This window comes from Panthera onca, chromosome C1 (assembly GCF_046562875.1).
Source record: "Panthera onca isolate mPanOnc1 chromosome C1, mPanOnc1 haplotype 2, whole genome shotgun sequence".
Classification (NCBI taxonomy): Eukaryota; Metazoa; Chordata; class Mammalia; order Carnivora; family Felidae; genus Panthera; species Panthera onca.
The window spans coordinates 151,637,835-151,651,318 of record NC_138346.1 but is presented as its reverse complement, the minus strand read 5'-3'; the positions used below and the strand labels follow the sequence as shown (position 1 = coordinate 151,651,318).

Here is a 13,484-nt window from a genome sequence, read left to right as displayed (position 1 = left end):
ATAACACTGTATATTAAGTAATTGGAATTAAAATGAAAACTTAAAAAAAGCAGAAAAAAATATATAGCAGTGCCTCTATCCTAATATTCATGTAGATAAGTCTATTCTCCAAGTATCTGATGTTGACTTTTTATAAGTGCTTCCTACTATATGCACAAAATTGTACAACCATCACCACTATTCTTTTCTTTTTCTTTCTCTCTCTTTCTTTCTTTCTCTCTCTTTCTTTCTTTCTCTCTTTCTTTCTCTTTCTTTCTCTCTCTCTTTCTTTCTTTCTTTCTTTCTTTCTTTCTTTCTTTCTTTCTTTCTCTTAGCCTAGAGCACCCACTAAATGTAGAACTGTTCTTCAAGGAATTATCTACTCATAAGGTGTTGGGATCATTCCCCAATTCATTTGTAGTCCTAGCCCTATAAAATCTAGTATTACATTTTCCTTAGAAAAACGAATTGGAAAGTATAATATCTAAGGAAAGGCTAGTATCTCCCCATTTGTCTGTATATTTCAAAATTTCTATGATTAGTGTTTTATATTTTGATGGATATAAATATGTACATATTTTATTATACTGAATGATTTCATATTTTTGGTACTGTTGTAAGTGGTGCTTTTTTAAAAAAATTCAAATTCCAATTGTTCATTTCTCCTATACACAAAATAAATTGTCTTCTGCTTATCAACTTGTATTCTGTTACCTCATTATACTTGCTTATTAATTCCAGGAATTTATTTTCAGATTTTTTGGGGGGTTTCTACATGGACAATCATGTTATCTGAACATAAAGACAGTTCTTTTTTTCTTCTCAAGTCTCTTGCCTTTCACTTTCTGTTCATGTCTCACCACAAAAGCTAGGACTTCCAATACCATGTTGAATAGGAGTAGTGAGAGAAAACATCCTTGCTATGTCCAATCTTAAGTAAAAACAAATCCAGATTTTTATATTAAGTAGGATATTGGCTTTAGTTTTTTTGTTTTTTGTTTTTTGTTTTTTTTTTTTGTAGATGTTCTTTATCAAGCTGAGGAAGTCCTCTCTAGTCCTGGTTTATTGAGAGTTTTTATTATGAATGGGTGCTGTATTTTCACAACTTTTCCTGCCAAAATGGATAGAACATAGGATTTTTCTTCTTTTTTCTATTGATTAACTTTTTTTAAGTTTATTTATTTATTGTAAGAGAGAGAGACAACAAGTGGGGAAGGGGCAGAGAGAGGGAGAGAAAGAGAGAATCCCAAGCACTGACAGCATGGAGCCTGACACAGGGCTTGAACCCATGAACCTTGAGATCATGACCTGAGCCAAAACCAAGAGTCAGATGTTGAACCAGCTGAGCCACCCAGATGCCCCTCCTATTGCTTGATTTTTAAATACTGCACCAGCATTGAATACCTGGAATGAATCCTCATTTCTTGTGTGTAGTTCTTTATTGGCTTCTATTTACTAATATTTTGTTGAAAATTGTTATGTCTATGTTCATGAGATATTATTGTGTAGTTTTATTTTCTTATAATGTTTTTGCCGGCTTTAGTATTAGAATAATGCAGGATTCAGAATAAGTATGGAAAGCTTCTCTATAGCTTCTGTTTTCTGGAAGAAATTGTGAAAAAAATGATATTATTTATTCCATAAATGTGTGGTAGAATTCCCCTGTGAAATCTTCTGGACCTGGTGCTTTCTTTTTTGGAAGGTTACTAATTATTGATTTAATTTATGTAGTAGACATAGGTTAATTGGATTATATTCTTGTGTGAATTTTATATTTTGTGTCTTTCAAGGAATTTATCTGTTTCACCTAAATTATCAAATTTGTGAACATATAGTTCATAGTATTCCCTCATTATACTTTTAATGTACACGGGATCAGTAGTGATTTTTTTTCTCATTTTCTATGCACATAGTTTTTATTTGTCACTCTTTGTTGGTTAATCAAGCTAAGACCTTATCAATTTTATTGATATTTTTAAATATTCAGCTTTTAATTTCATTTTCCCTATCATTTTTCTCTTTCAATTTCACATATTTCTGCCCTAATCTTCATTATTTTTTCTTCTAGTTGGCTTAGGCATACATACATTGTACTTACTTCTCTTTTTTACTAAGATGGAAGCTTCAGTATTGATTTTAGATCCTTACTTTTTTCTCATGTATATGTCTAATGTATAAATTTCCCTCTCCACACTGCTTTTACTATATCCCACAAATTTGTATAAGTTGTTCTTTTATTTACATTTACTTCAAATATTTTTATAAAATTTCTCTTGAGCTTTCTCTTTGACCCATATGTTATTGAGAACTGGGTTAGTATTTGAGGATTTTCCAGACATCTTTTTGTTATTGACTTCTAGTTTGATTCTATTGTATGAAAACAAATTTTGTATGATTTCTATTCCTCTTTATATGTTAAGATCTGTTCTATGGCCCAGAATTTACTCTGTCTTGGTGAGTGTTTCCTGAGAGCTTCAAAAGAGTATGTAGTTTGCTGTTGTTTGATGGAGTATTCTATAAATATTAATTAGATCAAGTTGATTAATAGTGCTGCTCTGGTAATCTATAACTTTGCTGATTTTCTGTCTGCTTGTGTATTAATTTTTGGTTGGCCCAACAATTACTTACAGAAAGGCATTGAAATCTCCAATACACTAGTGGATTTTTAGATTTCTTCTTGTAGTTCTATTTTTGGTTCATATATTTTGATGGTCTGTGGTTAGGTGTATATACATTTAGCATTGTTATATCTTCCTGGAGAATTGATTCCTTTTCATTATGCAGTGCTATAATAATCCTTATTCTAAGTCTGCATTGTCTGGAATTATACAGCTACTTCACAGTTTTCTTTGAATTAGTGTTAGCATTATATACATTGAGAACTCTGCAACTAGAGATGGGAGTAAGGGTTAGAAGAAAAGGCTATACCTTTAGAAAAATAAATAATAACAATTAAGCCATTAATTTAACTACATTTTTATATTTATTTATGATTCTAATGTGGTTAATATTTTCACTGGGCATTAACATTATTTCAGGCATTTCCCACAGTGTCCATTAAATAACTTGTGTATACTGTACTTAACGTGCTATCTTAACGTACTAGTATTTTTATATTTGTTTAGTTGATATCTAAGTTATTTTTCATAACTTAGTTGTTACTATAGTTGTCACGTTATACATAGCAATGTTGTTTCAATAAATATCTGTTGGACAAATGCATGATCTAAATGTGAGGAGTTAATAGAACAACTTGCCTGTATGGAACAGAATTTTTTTGCCGGACAATAGCAAGGAATATGTGAGGCAAAAGCATGAACAGTTAAAAAGATTTCTTTAAAAAATTTTTGTAATGTTTTTATTTATTTTTGAGAGAGAGAGAGAGAGAGAGAGAGGAGGAGGGGCAGAGAGAGAGGGAGACACAGAATCCAAAGCAGGCTCCAGGCTCTGAGCTGTTAGCACAGAGCCCAACGTGGGGCTTGAACCCATGCGCTGTGAGATGATGACCTGAGCTGAAGTTGGACGCCCAAGCGACTGAGCCACCCAGGCACTCTAAAAAGATGTATTATAAATTTAAACTTTGTAGGAAATGTAAAGACAAATAATATTTTCATGAACTCAGACTCTTAAGGTATTAAAATAGTGACCACATGTGAGGTATTACAGCTGGTGCTACACCAATTCAGTGTATTAAACAGGTTAGAGTTAACTTTGCAATCAGCATAAACTATAAAGAAGATTTCAAAGTAGAAAATCATTATATAGTTTACATACACTGCAAGGCTTACCTGAGGATCATAGAGAGGTTCATTGAATTTTTGCTGGCTAATAAAATTTAAATAAATTTAATTATAAAAATATCCTATTAATTCTTACCATTTTACCATCAATGGGATTACAGAAAATAAGTGCAGTTACTGAAAAAAATCTGCAAAATAGAGCTCATATTTGAATGAAAATATAGTTGCTTGAAACTCTCACAAATTATTATTTTATGTCACTACTTTGGAAGCCACTGATCAATGTACACTTAACTAAGAAGATATATAAAAATGCAATTTTTTATTTTGAAACAAATCTAAGTTTGCTTATTAGGTAGAGAGAAACTAAATTCTAAATCACATGTCTGAAAACAAAGATCTACATGAAATTTTAGTATCCCATCTCATCTAGCTAAGTCTTCCTCAGTATGAATGTGCCATCGCCATTAAATGAGAATAGGGAAAGAAACTGAGAATTTAGAAATATCAAGGTCCGTTGCTTTTCAGAAGCAGCATCTGCAGATTGGGTTTGTTTATGCTGTATCTGTTGATAAATTTGATTTCCTAGAATGTTACATTCTCACTTATAGAATGACCTCACTTTGAAAGAATGTTGAATGGTAGAAATAACTCTAGACTAAGTTTCAGAAGACCTGAACTGCCACATGCCTGTTTTCTCTAAAGTGAGGAAGTTGGACTTAGTCTTAAAAAATCACAAAATAATAATTGAGATTTTGCTACTTCATTCTTTTTACAATGGATTAAAATAGAAACATACCATTACCTAAGGATTTGGGCCAGTATATTTCACATACAAATTTAAATTGAGTAACCAAATCTTAGGAGAGTATTAAACATCTTCTAAAACATGGCAGGGGAAGTATCCCATAGAAACTTTAATTATACAAGTATCTGAATGCCTTGTGGCCTAGATTCCCCATTGTCAAAGTGATGATTAAATTAAAAATATCCCTGAACATTAGCCACGCAACTAGAATAGCACTTGAGTAGTTATTCCTTACATTCGGCTCTAAAATATGCCAAATTTATGTTTATAAACAGTCTTCATTAAGTCTGACAGGCACTGTTGATCCGAGTTAAGTCTCTAATTCTGGGCATCCAAGGCCTCTGTCCTCTCTTTCCTCATCTCTTATTGTTTTCATGATGAGATGAATTAAAATTCTTATTTGTTATGCATTCGGTGTACCACCGCTCTTCCTGCTCATCTGTGCTTATAAGATTTTACTCTGCTTGCATAAGTGTTCATGAGCCCTCAATTTTGAACAGCTGTGAGGAAGGCTGGTTAACTATTTGTAAACACCACCCAACGATCCTTGACAGTAATGGAAGTCTTACAGAATACTGAAGTGCTATTTTATTGGGAGTGATAATGAGACTGTCTTGTCCAGGGGTCTGGTTATTACACCAATACCGAACATTATCGTTTAGTTGTGTGGTGTAAAATAATTAATTAGTCACATTTTTCCCCCAGGAGGCTCTATCCATACTGAGGGAAAAAATGGTGTGTATAGCTCTTACCTTTATTGTGATAATTCAAACTTGTACCATTTTTGAGCTTTCTATCTGGTTTGGGTAGCTTTGAGAACAAATATCAAATTTTTATATTTTGGATTGCCCTTTCTTTTCAAGAGTAAAATGGTATTTAATTATGTGAATAAGATACTATTCATATAATATATAGGATAGCTTATATCACACAGTACACAATATATACATTATTATGTAGAAATACATTATTATGAAGACACAAACATTTTTCCTATATGGTCACCAAGCTTAGAAATAAAAATTGCTTTTATTGTATCAATTTCAAGTTTGCTGTAAGGAGATACTCTTAACAATGGGAGTTGGTTAATAGGGACAATACCTATTGGAAAAGGGCCTGACACTCATTTAAAAATGGCATCAATAAATTATTGTTGAATACATGCATAAAAAGTTGTGAAGATTTCCCCTTTTAATCTGAGAGCATGTATCTTTTTAAGTTGCAAAGATACAAATAAAATACACGTTTTCTCATTGCAATTCAGAGCCTGTGCTGCTCTATCTTTATGCATGTAGCTTTATATACCAAAATCTTTATCTCACTAAAGTCATTTTGTAGATTTCTATATATACTTAGTGCACATTTTTCATGAAGTATGCACAATGCTGAAGTATTTATAAGTTGTTGCTCATATGAATGAGATGTATTTTTAAATTTTATTCTACTGGTTATGGTAGTAATGGTAGGAATAAAAATAATGTCATTTACACTAGACTCTCTAATTTGCTCAAAAAATTTTTTGAATGCCTACTATGTGCAAGGGACTATGCTAGACACTGGGATAAGTGGTGGAAAATATAGAGAATCTGTCTTCAAGTAGCTGATGGTCAACACGGGTCAATAACTATCTTGAGGAAAAACAGAATAGTTCTATTGAGACTGTCAGAACACAACTGTTCCTTGGCTCTCTTGCATTTCTAAACTTCTTGCTAGTAGAGGCAGTGACTACCTTTTTTCGCAACTATCTTTTCACTGATGTTGTACAGTAAATAGCCTTGGAAGATAGAGATACAGTGTTTCATTCCAGAGCAAACTGCAGATTTGTTTACAGTCTTGGAACATATAGTCTCTTTTGGCAGCAAAGACAGACATGCTTACTGACCATTATAAAAGGCAGCTTCTCTAAGCTCAAGGTTGCTGTCCTGTAAGGTGATCTACATATTGCATGTGTCATTCGACCCTCTTTGCATCATCTTGTGAGAATTGGGCTCAGAGAACCGGAGCAAATACTAAAACTGTTTCCTCTATTACCATGAGTAATAAAGTCTTTTGTTCTGATGTAGGAATCTCATGTCTTCTGCCAGCAACCATGAAACTGGGGCAGGCTAACTCGTTAACTTACAGAGTTACATATCAGATCCTTCAGAATGCTGGACAGATACCTGAAGTCAAAGTAGGACATAGCCAAGCCACAGTAGGACAGGAGTGGGGATGTCAAAGGGAGCATTTTAAGGAAAGAGCTATCCTGTTCATAGGCTTGGTTTGTTCAGTATTACAGAAGCAAACCTGGGGTGGGGGATATGAATTAGGAAGACTTGAAATTGTCGTTAATCACAGACTAATTTATCGAGTGCTCACTGTGTTTCAAGAAATTTTCTCTACACATTACATAAATTATCTTATTTGATTTTCAACAACTGATTACATAATTTCTATTCCCATTTTATAGATGAAGAAATGAAGACAGAGAAGGAACAAGTAACATGTCCAAATTTATATAGTTTGTTTAGAGGTGGAGTCAAGATTTGAGTACAAACTGGGTGAGTTTAGAGCCCATGGCCCTTACCACTGGACATATACTTTGAGAGAATCTTGGACTGAGACAACATTGTAAAAGACTGTTTAAAGCACAGTGAGGATGGTGGGTTTTATTCCAAGTAAAAGGGGTAATCACCAAAAGGCAGGGAAATGACCTGGTTAGTTGTAAAGTGTATGCTCCGAACAAGGATACAATCAGAGGTACCTGAAGAGTGGTTGCAATTGTGTAGGCTAAAGAAGATGATGGAAAGAAGGTAAAAAGACAAATTGTGATCTTTTATAAGCTTCAAAAAAATATGTACTACCAAGTACAAAGTCTGGTGAACAGTATGAACTCAAAAACATATTTCAAATTAATTAGGTCACTATCAATAAACTATTTTATAATTGTAATTATTTTATAATTAATTTTTGCCTTTCAAATAAATATAATATCTTCCCATAATTTTATCTTGTTCTGCATCTTTCTATTTGTTTTTAATCCGTGTCTGGTATTACTGTACTGCTAGAAATGAAAAAATAGTAGTCAATAACAATATTTATTTAATTTATGTTTATTCATGTAAATTTAAAGAGTATGCCTCTGGGATATGGGTTTCTTTAAAGGGCCCAATAGTAGATTCATTAGGCTTTGAGGGCCATTCTGTCTGTGTTGCAAGTGCTGGAACCTGCTGTTATAATGAGAAAGTGACTATAGACCATGTATCAATGAATGGCCAAGTCTTTTTTCCAACAAAATTTTATGTAGGCACTGCTTTAGAATGTATCTATGAATTATTTTTGTTATTATCCTAAGCATATTTAATTTATTAATTTAACAAACTTTTACTGAATATATACAATGTACTAGAAACTGTGTTAGAGGTCAGAATGCAGCAATGTGCAAATCGTTGTCCTCAATGGAGCTTAGAGTACAATAAGATGTAATTTAAAATCAGTGTGTGTGTGTGTGTGTGTGTGTGTGTGTGTGTGTGTGTGTGAGTGAATGTGTTTAGACAGGTCCTAGTGATGGGAAATTTTATTTAAATGTTAGCCATTAGGGACATCCAGTCACATTGGAACATATTTTATTTGTTTTAGCTAGGTCATCAGAATGGAAATTTGATGACAAACAAGTCATTATGACTCAGCCAGTAATAGCATTTTTATATATGCATGTCTGGTGATTCCTCTTCTTCCATTACTCACACATAAATATGTATAGTGCATGGCACAAAAAATTCTCTGGGAAAGTGTGAGTAAAACTAGTTAATGAATCCAGGTTTTTCTGGAACCAAAGCTTCTGAAATCCAGATTTCTACCTTCAGAGATGAACATTGAATCATGTCTCATATAATTTAACAGTCCTGATTAAAGCCAGCTGGTAGGCAAGGTTAACAATACCCACCAAATCCCTACGTAGGGAAATTTACCTGGAGGAGAGGAAAACTTTGGCAAAGGATCAGGCATCAAATACTAGGGCCCAAGTGACCATATGAATTTGCACCTACCCTGACCCAGTCTCAACAGCAGCATGGGTATGCATTTGGTAAAATACATATGAATGTGTATGCATGTACATGTACATTTATGAAATTTTTAAGAGATATGCCATGGCAAAATCATAAGATAGTCCAGCTTTCTTTGGTATTAGCTTTTTGGTCAGGGATAAGGCAAAATTCCCAAACATAAAACATGACAAACTACTGTTTCACAAGCAATTCTGTTGGTCCTTGACTTCTAGCACATGTCCTACTACAGTCTACATCTTGCATCAGACAATTGCACTGCTTGACCTGGGTGATTTTTTGTCATACATTGGTTAACTTGGGGCATTTAAAAAAAAACTGAAGTTTGCATTGCAAATCCAGATTTCCTATTTTTAGCAGCCATAACATGCAGCCATGAGAGAACAGAACAGAATAACAGGACTCTTTCAATTTTGAGCAAACTTTTTTCATCGAAGTATAATTGACATGCAATATTATATTAGTTTCAGGTGTAAAAAATATTTATTTGAAAATTCTGTACATTATTCAGTGCTCATTCTGGTAAGTGTAGTCACCATTTGTCACCATACAATGTTGTTACAAATATAAACCACATTCCCTATGGTGTACTGTTCATCTCTGTGCCTTCTTCCTTTTATAACTGGAAGTTTGTACCTCGTAATTCCCTCCATTTGCTAATCTCCACCCTTACCTCCCCTCTTGCAACCACCCGTTGTTCTCTGTATTTAGAATTCTTCTGCTGTTGTTCATTTGTTTCATTTTTTAGATTCCACATATTAATGCAATCACATGGCCTTATTAGTCTTTCCCTGTCTGACTTATTTCAATTAGCACAGTACCCTCAGGGTACACCCATGTTGTTGCAAATGGCAAGATTTTATTCTTTTTTATGGCTCGGTAATATATATATATATATATATATATATACATATATATATATATATATATATATACATATATATATACACATATATATATATTAAAAAGAAGATATTGGAGATATATATATATATATATATATATATATATATCTTCTTTTTTCATTCATCTATCAATGGACACTTGGGTTGCCTCCCTATCTTGGCTATAGTAAATATTGCTACAATAAACATAGAAGTGCAAATATCTTTTCAAAGTGTGTTTTTGGGATTTGGATAAATATCCAGCAGTGGAATTTCTAGATCATATGGTATCTCTATTTAAAAATTTTTGAGGATCTATAAAGAGCTCATCAAACTCCACACCCGAAAAACAAATAACCCAGTGAAGAAATGGGCAGAAAACATGAATAGACACTTCTCTAAAGAAGACATCCGGATGGCCAACAGGCACATGAAAAGATGTTCAACGTCGCTCCTTATCAGGGAAATACAAATCAAAACCACACTCAGATACCACCTCACGCCAGTCAGAGTGGCCAAAATGAAGAAATCAGGAGACTATAGATGCTGGAGAGGATGTGGAGAAACAGGAACCCTCTTGCACTGTTGGTGGGAATGCAAATTGGTGCAGCCACTCTGGAAAGCAGTGTGGAGGTTCCTCAGAAAATTAAAAATAGACCTACCCTATGACCCAGCAATAGCACTGCTAGGAATTTATCCAAGGGATACAGGAGTACTGATGCATAGGGGCACCTGTACCCCAATGTTTATAGCGGCACTCTCAACAATAGCCAAATTATGGAAAGAGCCTAAATGTCCATCAACTGATGAATGGATAAAGAAATTGTGGTTTATATACACAATGGAATACTACGTGGCAATGAGAAAAAATGAAATATGGCCTTTTGTAGCAACATGGATGGAACTGGAGAGTGTGATGCTAAGTGAAATAAGCCATACAGAGAAAGACAGATACCATATGGTTTCACTCTTATGTGGATCCTGAGAAACATAACAGAAACCCATGGGGGAGGGGAAGGAAAAAAAAAAAAAAAAAAGAGGTTAGAGTGGGAGAGAGCCAAAGCATTAGAGACTGTTAAAAACTGAGAACAAACTGAGGGTTGATGGGGGGTGGGAGGGAGGGCAGGGTGGGAGGGAGGGCAGGGTGGGTGATGGGTATTGAGGAGGGCACCTTTTGGGATGAGCACTGGGTGTTGTATGGAAACCAATTTGACAGTAAATTTCATATATTAAAAAATAAAAAAAAAATAAATAAATAAATTAAAAAAAATAAATAAATAAAAAAATAAAAATTTTTGAGGAATCCCCATACTGTTTTCCAAAATGGTTGAACCAATTTACATTCTCATCAACAGTGCATGAGGGTTCCCTTTTCTCACCAACACTTGTTAACTCTTGCCTTTTTGATACTAGCCATTCTGACTGGTGTAAGTGATATTTCACTGTGGTTTTGATTTGCATTTAGTATTTAATCAATTAATTAAAGTTTTAAATAATTAATTTTAGTCTAATTAATTTCATTTAATTGATACATTTAATTAATTTACCCTGATTAATATTTTATCTAATTAAAATTTAATGATTTAAAATATGTGACTTATTTTTATATCACTAGTCTTTTAGCAACATATTATGAAAGATAAATTCAATATTGTTTTCTGTATCATTTATATAATTTTTGTTGTTATCAGGATGGGGTATTGGTTTTGACATAATCATCCATTTGGTGATCACTCAACTCCTTATTTAAACTCAAACATTGAACTGTCCTTGGATTTCTAATATAAACTCTGTCTAGTAGTAAACTCTATCTTGAGTGAAAATAAAATTTATTCAGCATTAACTCTGTGTTATTGCTCTATTAGTCAATTATATTGACTATTTCAGTGATTCTGACAAAATATTTAACTACAGGCATTCTTTCCTCAGTATTTTTAATTGTGGGACTCAGAGAAGTTAAATAAATTACATAAGATTCAACAACTAGTAAGTCAAAAACTGAACTTCAACAATAAATCCATGTGACTTCATTGGAGCAAATTGTTTATCTTATGACAAATTATACTTTCATCAACTATCGAGTTGCATTTGCTTATAATGTTTTTAATATTTCTTCCCTTATATGAATAAGTCGTATTAATCTAGTTTTCTTTATTATGATTTTTACCACATTTAAAAATGAAAAACATAGAAGGAATTTTAAATGAGAATATTCATTCAACTCTATATAAATGAATATGACAGTCTAAATGAAGTATGTGATTTGCCAGCAAAAATTGATTGACAAAAATTAAGAAATCAAACCTAAACAAAGAAACAAAAATCACTGTGGAAGAAATTTGGAAAATGGACAAAGGAAACCTCCCAAAAGTGAAGGTAAAAAGGTAAAGATTTAAGTACAAATTATTATTATTATTAATTATTATTATCAGTAGTAGTAGTATTTATGAATGCAGAGCAGATGCCAGGTATATAGAGTATAGCCAATAACATTAAAAACAAACCAAATGGCAACTTAACTATATTCTCAGCAAAACAGTAATTTATGACATTTCTCCAAAAACCAACACAGTGCCATGTTCAACAATAAAATGAAAAACAAAACAACCAGCAGTTGCTACGTTAGACCTCAAGACATAGTTTCTTACAGCATTTCATGTCTACAGTTTGGTTCTCTGTTTCAGAGCATGAATTACTTTTCAGATGAAAAACCTGGGATGGCGGAGGTTTGTTTATGTGTGTTGGGGGAGAATCCAGGGTGGAAAAATAGGGGGGAGTAACAAGAGATTCATTTCTCTGGTCAGGCAACCAAGTGAGGAGGTAGTTATTTAGAGAGCTTCTCAAATAGAGAATATTGTACTGATCTACTGAGAGCTGAGGAGGTAGTAGGAGCTTCCTGTGAGACTCAAGATAGCAACAGGAATACTTATGCAAGAAAGTCAAGACCAGGGTGTCAGTGCAGTTTGACAGTGGCTCTTTTCTGATGCTACAACTTTAAAAGTATTCATTACAATACCACACACAAGAACCGCATAAAAACTCGAGTCCCATCATCACTGCTGTTGAGTTTCTTCATTTGGTACCGGCATATTTATCTTACCAGTGTGCAAAAGGCATATTCAACACCCTGTCTGGTCTTGGCTTAGGTTTCAATGAACGGAATCCCGTAACTCTTGGCCAATTTGTGGGCTTGTTTTTTGTTGACTGTCCTTGTTGGCAAATCACACTTGTTTCATCTGAGTTTTTTACTTGCTTAAGCTGTTCCCTGTAGAGGTTAATATCTGCAAATGATTTGCTATTATTGATGGCACATACACAGAGGAAGCCTTCACCTGTCCTCATGTATTGGTCTCTCATGGCACTGTATTCTTCTTGACTAGCTGCATCCATTATGTCCAGAACACAGGTTTTACCATCTGTAACCACCTGTTTTCAGTTAAAATCCTCTATGTTGGAATCACATTCATCTACAAAGTGGTTCTGGATTAGCTGGGTTGTCAGTGTGCTTTTCCCAACACCAGCTGCTCCAACTGCCACCAGTTTGTACTCAGTCATTTCACACCAGCAAGAACCTCAAGTTTCACAGCCTCTGCTTCCAACGGATTTAGGACCACAACTGGGGAAAATGTTGGAGACCCCAGAACTGCCATCACCAGCCACCACCAGGGATTAAGTTCAAATCATTTTAAAACTTAAACCAACCAGTATTGCTAATTCTATTTAAGTTTTTAATCTGAATTCTGTTTAAGTTGTTGCAAAGAACTAAGAATATAATGCTTGCAACATCTTTTATGAAATCAGAACATTTATATGTCTGTCAAAGGCAGATAATATTTATAACAACAACAACAACAACAACAACAAATCCTTAAGGTCATTTTTTAATGTTAGTACACAATCCAAAATAAAATTAGATTGTAATTAAGAATTGATATCTACCAGTATTTTAAAAATAAACATAGTCCATAAAAGATTTATAACTGGAATGCAAGGATGGCTTGTTATTAGGAATGCAATATCATTCATC

At 33.6% G+C, this 13,484-nt stretch overlaps 1 pseudogene; it reads right to left on the bottom strand.

Annotated features, from left to right (window-relative positions):
• Positions 1–12,415: 12,415 nt before the first annotated feature.
• On the bottom strand, positions 12,416–13,012 carry LOC132673199 (GTPase NRas pseudogene; annotated as a pseudogene).
• Between the last annotated feature and the right edge of the window lie 472 nt (positions 13,013–13,484).